We start from the raw sequence: 10,211 nt of genomic DNA, 5'->3' as shown, positions 1-10,211 counted from the left end.
GCTGCCCACCAGGGGAGCTGGGGCAGCAACAGCGGCGGCGGCAGTGGCTGGGCCTGCTCCGAGAGACGACGGCGGGGGCGGCGGCTCGGCCCTAGAGCTCCTCGGTACCGAGGCAGGGGCGGCGCGGCGCTGAAGCGCGGGCCGGGTCCTCCCCACAACGCCGCAGGAGGTGGGCTCAGAGTGGGGCGGGGCTGCCAGCAGCCTGAGGCGATGCCCGGCCGAGTGGGCTGGGGTAGGGGGGGAGATCAGCCTCCGGATGGGGACCCCCTGCAGCTCCTGAGGCGCGGCCAACGTGGTGGGGGTGGGTGGGTGCGATGGGGGACTGACGCCAGCACTCGCTGCTCCCGCCCCACTGCCACCGCTCCAGAAAAAAGGCCCCTCTTCCGGGAGCCGCCGCGCTCTGCCGCCGCCACTAAGCAGCGAGCCCCCCCAGACCAAGCATTCTTGTTGAAAAGAAAAGAGCTAAATAGGAAATTTGACTTTCAAATACAAGAATCAAGTGAAATATGAAAAGGCAAATAGGAAGAAGAAGCTTTCAGGAATTTATTAATGTTGAACTGTTTACATTCCTGCATGGAAAGATGTTATTTGTAACTCAGGAGACCTTTTTCAGTATTAGGGTATTTAGAGGAAATATTTGTACCTATACGTTCATACATACATACATACATATATACATATATATATGCACACACACATACACATATATAGATACATATATTTAGATATATAAATGCATGTGTAGGTGTGTAGAGGTATGCAGGTGTGTGTATATTATATATATATATATATGCATGGGAATGTATATTTACATGGGTGTATGTGTCTATGTGTGCATGTGTACATACATATGCACTCACACACACAAACACACACATAGACAAAGGGTACAGGGTGAGCTGAATAATATGATGGGTGAATGCCTAAAAAATAAAATAAAATTTACTGTTCAGTGGAATATACTTCGTGTGAGAGAAAGGGAGAGGTAAAATGAAGCAAATCATTTTACATAAAAGAGGCAAGAAAGAATTTGTTCAATGGAGGGGAAGAGGGGTGAGATGAAAGGAAATAAGCCAGTCTTATTCTCAAGGGATTTGGCTTGAGGAGGAAATAGCGCACACTCAATTGGATCAGGAAAGCTATTTTACCCTGCAGGAAGGCAAGGGAGAAGGAGAGAGATGATAGAAAGGACAGCAAATTGGGGAAAGGGATATTCAGAAGCAAACATTATTATGAGAGGACAGGTCAAGGGAGAGGACGAAAAAAATGAAGGCAGGATAGGACAGAGGCAAATGTGGTTAGTCTTTCGCAGTGTAACTATTATGGAAATGTTTTGCATTATTACACATGTGCAACATATGTTGAATAGCTTATTTTTTCAATGAATGTGGTTTGAGAGGAAGGGAGAGAATATGGAACTCAAAGCTTTAATAATGAATGGTAAAAATTGTTCTGTCACGCAACTGGAAAATAAGATACACAGGTAATGGAGTATAGAAATCTAAGTTGCCCTATTGGAAAATACAGGGGAGGAAAATGGAAGAAGGGGGCTAATTGAAGGAAGGACAGACTCTAGGAAGGGGGTGGATGAGGATCATGCTGTCCTGGGATGGGGGTGGGGAGAGATGGGGAGAAAATTTTGAATTCAAATTCTTCTGGAAGTTAAGACTGAGAACTGAAAAACTGAAAAATAAATAAATTGTAAAAAAAAAAAACCAAACAAACAAAAGTCAGTGTGTCAAGGACATGACTAATTGATGAAACTACTCCTAGCCCTCAAGGAATATGCTCTTCAATTTTGCGCAGAACCCCACTCAACTAGGAGTATAAACAGAATCCAGTCTGGACATGTCTTTAGCCTGGAGAAAGAAGGCCCTATCCTTGTAACCCTCCATTAAGGTATGGGTTGAACCAGTTTATAAAGGAGAAAATAAATGAGAGGCGTCTGGATGGAGATGGATTGCACTCCAGCAATCTGGAAGCTGTTGTGTCTAATGATCAAGGTATATTCTCAGTAAGAGGAGCTGAAGTCTTCTAGCATACCTCTTCCTTAGAGATCCACCAGTAAGGGTTGATTTTTACTTATCAGGGGCCTTCCCTCTACAAATTTATTTAAGATTCTTAAGGTTTCCTTTGGGGGTGGAGAGCCTTTGACTTATTGACCATCAATTTCATGATTGTTGGCTAGCCTAATTAATAAATTCATTACTAACTACTCAGAAACTCGTTCCCATGCTTTTTTTTTAATTTCATCTTCTTATGTGCCAAATACTGTGCTAAACACTACAAATATTATTTCATTTGATCCTTACTGCAAACCTAAAAGGCAGGTGTTATTATTATCCCCAATTTATGGTTGATGAAACTGATAGAAACACAGATTAAGTGACTTACCCCAAGTTAAATACCGTTTTAATTTAGATTTAAATATATGTCTATGTATGAATATGTGTGTACATTTATATATGTGTCTATGTGTGTATGTATATGTGTGTATACAAATAATCTGCTAAGTTAGCCTAACATGGACAAAAACACTTTCTCCCTTCTCTTGATTGCCTTCAAAAATAGAACAATTTCCATCTTTAAAATCGTGAGGCTTGGACAGTTATGCTCTTTTTCCTGTTTCAGCATTTCAGAGAGTGTGAAGATTAACCCTCATTATGGGCACCATGAACTGAAAGAATCTTTGATTCAAGAAAGGGGCCTCCCTTCTTCTCCTCTCAGTTTTGCCCTTAACTCTGAGAAATGGATATTGGGTATTTGTTTTATTTTCTTTTATTCGCTCTCATTCGCCAGATTCAGAGAGTAGTCTCCACTGGGCCTGGGAGTGGTAGCCATGCTGACATATAAACCAGGATTTTAGGCAGGATATTGCATTAAGCCAGCCTAGCAGGGAAGACTTGGAAGCCAGGGTGTCTGGTACTTGAGCCCAATGGGGAGATTGAATTTGAAACTACGACTGTGCTACATAACAACTGAGCTAATCTATGAGCCTAATCCCCTTTCCCTTCCCGGAGTTTGAAATTGTAAAGAGATAAGCTTATGTGTTCATTATTATACGTCTTTGTAAAAGTCGTTCAATGACTAATGCTATAAGCAGAACTAGTGTACATGTGGCCAGACTGAAAGTTCAGTGAAAGCAGTCAATGGGCAATATAGTCACTGGTCTGGATATCTAATATACCATTAAGGATTCAGGAAAACCCTTTGATAACCATGAAATATACCATTTTCTAGCCGTTATGGAGTCTGGGTAGTCCTTGTTATTTATGGTACTGTTTATTCCTGAAAGTTTTGTGATCCAAATACTTATTTCTTAACTGGGTGAATGTAAAAGAAAAAGAAAATCACAAGTTGAAATTCATCTGTTTTATTTGAATAACAAAGTCAGTTTCCTGGACCATACCACTGTCATGGCATTCTTCATGTCTGCATTTCTCAGTGTATGGATGAGAGAGTTCAACATAGGTGCAATCACAGTGTAAAACACTGAGAAGGCTTTGTCATTGTTTACAAAATTGGGGGGGTGGGATATAGGTGGAGATACAAGGTATAAAGAACAGAACATCCACCATCACATGGGAAGCGCAGGTGGAGAGGGCTTTCCTCCGACCCTCAGAGGAGTGTTCCCTGAGATTATATGGTATGATGATGTAAGATGCCACCAAGACCAGAAAGGTTGCCAAGACAACCATTCCAGTGTTAGCAATGACTAAAATACTATCAACCTGTGTGTCTGTGCAGGCAAGCTTTAAGAGTGGTTTTGAATCACACATATAATGATCTATTTGATTGGGGCCACAGAAAGGTAACCTTAGGATCATGAGTAGCTGGACACCACTCAGGCAAGCGGGATCAGCATGTTGCACCTCTGCCTGTTGATGATTATCATGTAGTATAAGGGTTTACAGATGGCAACAAAACGATCAAAGGACATGGACACCAGGACGAACATCTCAACACTTCCCAGTAAATGAGAAGTAAAGATGTGAGTCATGCAGCAATTGTAGGAGATGACCTTCCTAGTGACAATTAAGTCCCTGATCAGCCTGGGAACTATGGTGGAAGTGAAGCATGGATCCATGAAAGACAAGTGCCAGAGAAAGTAGTAAATGGGTTGCTGCATCAGATAACTGGATATGATAGTGATAAAGATAGTGAAATTCCCCAGGAAGATTGCTAACTAACAGACCAGGAAAATATTTCCGTTGATTTCAATAGATACTCTTAAGGCGTAATATTGATGTTTACCACCACACTGTTTGCCCTCTTCTGGACATTATATTATCTTATAAGTGTCATTTTACAAAACACATTTTCTTCATTTGTTTCTTTCCAGAAGTTTAATTAACCTGAAAATATAGATGTCATGATAAAGCCTGGCTAGCAATGACTGAATAATTTTTTGAAGTTAAAATCAAAGTCCACATCATTAGTACAACTTACACTGTGTTCTTAAATTTGATCTCATTTTTAGACATGCTTAAATATTTTAAACATTTTAAATGAAGTGATCAAAGATAAGAGATTTCAGTTCAGGGATTAACATATTTTATATATATATATATTATTGTTATATATATTATATATATTATATATTATAATTATATTATATATATATGTATATAGAGGGATATCAAAAGCTGTCATCAAAAGCAATAGATTTGCAGGCCCTTCCCTATACCACATACTTAAATAATCCATTAGAATAAATTAAATTAAATTATCTCATTTCTGTCTTTTAAAGCATCAAACAATAGTCAAGTCAGGACACTAGGGAAAATACACACACACACACACACACACACGCACATACACACAAAAGCAACTTAAACCAAACTATGTGTTGGCTAGATCATATGAGTAAAAATGGATTTTCTAGAAATGCTTTACAATGTTCTCAGAAACCAATGATGAAAGTGTCTTTACACTAAGTAAAGGGCAGCCTAGGCAAAAGATAAGCTTAATTTCGTCCACTGCATTTTCCATGTACCATCTTACCACCTACGTCTACCTCATAGTTTATTCCTTACTCCAATCAATTAAACCTGCTACCCCAAGTATTAAACATTTGCTAGGTCCTGGACACTGAAGCTTATTTATACTCTCCTATTATCCTCAACTATCGAACCAAATACAATCCAACAGACTTTATTCCCCTTTTCAACAATATTTAGGAAGCATTTGTCCTCATATTGAAAATAAATCTGCCTCTTTGCAACTGAAATCCATGACGTCTCACTCCATCCTACAGCCTGAGAATAATTCTTCTTCCTCAACTAATTCCTGCATGAAACTGAAAATGCTGTGATGTCTTTTTTTTTTTTTTTTTTTGATGATTGAATATTTCCATGGATTTCAATAGATACTCTTAAGGTGTAATATTGATGTTTACCAACACACTGTTTGCCCTCTTCTGGACATTATATTATCTTATAAGTGTCATTTTACAAATGTGAAACTAGAACTTTGCACATTATTCCAGATGCTAAAATACACCAGTATATATGACTGTGCAGGCAAGTTGTAATGGGACTTTTGAGACACACACATAGTGAAATATTTCATCAGGGCCACAAAAAGTTAACCTCAGGATCATAACTAGATGGACAGAGTGCCAAAATGTCACCATTCGGGCAAGCAAGATTAGAGTGCCACATCATTATCTGTTGAAAAACATCATGGAATTTAAGGCTTTATGTATGGTGGCATGCCAATAAAGACCAAAGAAACCAGGACCAACAACTCAGTACCTCCCAGTAAGTGAGAAGTAAAGAGCTGAGTCACACTCCAGTCAGAATGAGGGAGGACTAGGGAATTGTTCTTAAGAATTCTGTCTCTATCAGATGTGGGACACAGATATCTGAGTTTAAAAAAATTGGAGGGGGGGAGGCAAGGCAATTGAGGTTAAGTAACTTGCCCAAGCTCACACAGCTAGTAAATGTTAAGTGTCTGTGCGCAGATTTGAATTTATGTCCTCTTGACTCCACGGCAGGTACTCTATTCACTTGGCCACCTAGATGCCCTCCAGATGCAGTTTTTGCTGTTAGACATTTTGCCTTCCTCAAGCCAGAGCTTATCATGTTATATTTTTCATATGGTAGAAATTTAATAAAGATATGAGGAGATATTGTTGGAGGAAGTATTTATTGTGGGATGAGGTGCTGTGATTGTACTTGGAGAGATACAGGAGTTACCAGGTTATCTTATGGAGCTAAGAGAACTTATTTGTCATCATAATTTGTTATTAAGCTCAAGTTAATTCAAAATCCTTTCTATTTGGAGGACCTGATCTGTTTATAGATAAGAGAGAATAACTCTATAAACATCTGTTGCCATTTAAAATGAATGATTAACATAATTTCTGCTCAATCCCTCTCCAGAATTTCAATCCTCTTCCAAGTATCTTAAAAAAATTCAACTGGAATCTGGCATGGTGTTTCTTAAGTTACATTTCCATCAGTTGTGTGTATCCTGTGCTTTGATGTCTAATAGATTGGAGGTAGATAGAAACACTGCATTCCTGAATTTTCCAAAGTGGAATAGAGAAGAAAAAATACCTGAAGGATTTCACACATTTCTCAGCTGTATATCCCATATCTCTGTAATAGATCTGACTGTAATCTATTACATGATAAATCATATATTGAACTTTTAAGTTGGAAGAAAACTGGGATTTCATCAAAACTCGATTTCTCCCTTTACATGTGAGAAAACTGAGTATCACATAGTGAAGTCATTTGCTGATTGTCATAACTATTAAGCAATTGAGCTGGTCTTCAAAACTAGACGGTCTGGATTCAAATTCAATGTTTTCCTGCCAATAGATTTTTCAAAGTTCTAAGGGGAGAGAAATTAAGATAGATGCTATTGTCTCCTGTTAGAATATTTTAAAAGCTATCAATGGGATACAACACTAAAAGTAATGCTCTTGCAGTTGGAAGGCGTGATTTGGAATCCTAGTGCTGTGTGCTATCTTTCTGTGTTCTTCATTCATTCCTTTCTTCATGTTCTTTTTTCTTCCTACTTTTACTTTCTTTCTCTTTCATTCTCTTCCTTTTATTTTTTCTTTCATTCTGTCTCTTTCCTTCCTTTCTTCCTTCTTTTTTCTCGCACAAACAGAAACATTTACATATGATGTGCAATACAACATTATTTTTCCATGAGAATAAGTACTTCAGGAGTAAATAAAAATGCAGTTGAGAGGGTTTGACAGATTTTCCCACTTACATGCTTGGTTATTTTTAATGAAAACAAAGAATAATCCTCTTTAAACTATGAGATTTCTTGTAAACCTATTATGATAAATTCATTTCTCCCGCTAGATCCAGTGACTGATAGAAGGAACACAGAAGGTCGTCCTAGTGGGTAAAGTCTGTAACGGGATGGCATCTAGTGTATGCTACTGTATAGCTTGTAGCTTGATTTTGGCACATGACTAAATATCTCTGAGCCTCATTACTCACAAAAAGGGAATCATAATAGATACTTGACAAGTCACTGGCTCCTGGTAATAGACCAGATAATATCTGACAATGTATTTTGAAGTACATTAAGCACTATACCACTGTAAGGATCAAAAATATAAGTGAAACTATGTCCACCTAAGTGCTTCTTTTCCTGCCTCAAAAATGTTTTCTAGAGGAACAAACTGATGCCTGAAAAATAATTAATCATGGTTCCGTAACATATAAGAGCTTTAGATGGCACTTGCCTCATAAAAACCCTTTAATCCGTACTTTTTTTCATTCACCTTTCTCCCCATGCTTGAGGCCACGGAAGTGAGGAAGATATCAATGACAAGAATTATGTGTGGGAAATAGAGGAAAAGAATTTTAAGGAGAAAGATTGTATAGAGAATTGACCCTGTTGTTGTATTGAAGTGTCCCATTTAATATGTTTCTATGTTTATGAGTTGGTGCAGATCTCTCCCAAAACAGTTAAAGAGTTTTGATTACTTAATCTAAAAAGATGATGATTTTAGAGAAATGTGTATAAATATACACAAAAATATACATAAAAATAATAGAGATTTCTGAAACTAGTGGAATGGTGATATGTATAGGAAGGGAGTATTAACCTGGAAACCACAGACAGCTTTAGGGTGTCTGGGATGTTGGATGGAAAAAAAGTACATCTTTTTTTAAAATACAGTTGATTCCCTTTGTAATAACGTGAATTGTATTTTATGCATTTAGCAACATTATTCATAGGTGTCCACAAGACTTTCAAGACAGACGAATGCTATACAGGACACAACAGGTTTAAAAAATACCTAGTCCAGGGAAAATCCAGGACTCAAGACAGTGAAAATAAATACAAACTATAAAAGAAAAATAAATAATAATAACAAATAATGGCCATACTATAAGAATCCAAACATAGCACCTGAAAACCTGGACTGATACCTGAGGAAGCATTGATGGCAAACATCTATCTGTGTGGGACAACACAGTGGCTGAAAGGATCTCCAAAAGGCTGTATCTCAACTGGGAGGAAGCTGTGTTTTTCGTAATGACTAACTCATTAGGAATGGTAAGAAAAGGACTGATGTTGTGTAGATAGTTCTTCTTCATCTGGACCAGAGTCCATAAAAATTATCAATCAATCATTTAAAGTCACTATCTCCCCACTAAACCTTTAAATCAAAAAACTTTCCAGGAAAAACTTACTGAGTATTACTTGAATTTAAAGGCATATTAGAGTCCAGGGAGATGGTTCCCAAAGGCCCTTCAAAGCATTCCAACAAGTACAGTATTACCAACAGGAAGCAAACTTTACTTAGTCTGTTACTTTTCAGTGATGATTATGCTGCTTCATTGACACATATACCACAAGCATAAATTGTACTTTGGCATTCAGTTGCCTTTCCACTTCTTCCTGTGTAGCAAATCTTGAGGACTATATATCATTGTGTCTGCTAAATGATAGATGTTAACTGGATATTGAAAATACACAAACTTAGTGTTTCCGATATCTGAGTGCATCCCAGAAGTATATGTGACACCTAGGAAAATTTGTGGACTTCTCTGTAGAATACTATTAATTTCTCCTTCTACATATTCTCCCTATCTCCCCTCTCTTCCTGTTCCCCCTCTCACACTTTGTTCCTCCTCTTTCTTTCCCTCTGTCTCTTTCCTCTCTCTTTCTGACTCCCTCCCCTCTGTCTCTGTCTCTCTCCGTCTCTCTTTCTGTCTCTGTTTCTCTCTGTGTGTTTCTCTCTCTCTCTCTCTCTCTCTCTCTTCTCTCTCTCTCTCTCTCTCTCTCTCTCTCTCTCTCTCTCTCTCTCTCTCTCTCTCTCTCTCTCTCTCCGTGTCTGTGTCTCTGTTTCTCCCTCTCCACCTCCCAACAGTATGCTGCTGTGGAAAATATAATGTGATTCTCTGCCTGCCAATTGACCAGATTCACCTACATTTGTTTGAGAACCTCATCATCAATGTCCTGATGTCTCTGAGTGGAAATTACCATGATCTCTATTTTAAGCAATTTCCTTTTACTTATCTACAATTAGGTACTTGGTAATTTCATCTATTATGATAGATAAAACTATCACCTTGGTGAAAAACCCTTCCATATATACATATTTACCCCACAACTTTGATTATCTCAAGTTCCACATTTTTAAACTACGTGCTAGATAACTCCATGCGTATGCCTAAAAGGCATCTCAAACTCAAAATGGCCTACAAAATTAATAATTTTGCCCTAAATTGTTGCTCTTTGTGAATTTTCCTATTTATAAAATCATTTTCCTAATGTCTTTTGTTTCTTTGTTCTTTCTAATCCTCCCCATCTGATAATTTGCCAAATCTTGTCAATTCTATCTCCTATACATCACTTTCATTAGTATATTTTTTCGTAGTCATATCATAGACACCTAATGAGAGATCCTTATCATTTCTCCCTGAAATATTGTAATAATCTCAAAATAGACCTCTTTGGATACACTCTTCTCCTCTAATCCACCCCTCAACCAGTTACCAAGACACTAGTCCAGTTGAATAATTCTGAGTATACTTTTCTTCTGACAAAAAAAAAAAGCTAGAATGATTTTCCATCACTTTTAAAAATATGATAAAACATAATACAAAATTGTCTATTTGGCATCCAAAGGTCTCCCAACTTGGAACTGACTTGTCTTTCCATTCTAAATGCACATCACTTCTCATCTCCTCTCTCCACTATTTCACTTGGCCGATATCACCACC

The 10,211-nt window shown here is 38.0% G+C and overlaps 1 pseudogene; it reads right to left on the bottom strand.

The window, feature by feature from the left end:
- Positions 1–3,373: 3,373 nt before the first annotated feature.
- LOC140516708 (olfactory receptor 4P4-like) lies at positions 3,374–8,579 on the bottom strand (annotated as a pseudogene).
- Positions 8,580–10,211: the final 1,632 nt, after the last annotated feature.

The sequence above is a fragment of the Notamacropus eugenii genome, chromosome Y (assembly GCF_028372415.1).
Source record: "Notamacropus eugenii isolate mMacEug1 chromosome Y, mMacEug1.pri_v2, whole genome shotgun sequence".
NCBI classification, from domain to species: domain Eukaryota; kingdom Metazoa; phylum Chordata; class Mammalia; order Diprotodontia; family Macropodidae; genus Notamacropus; species Notamacropus eugenii.
This window is presented reverse-complemented; position numbering and strand designations above follow the sequence as displayed.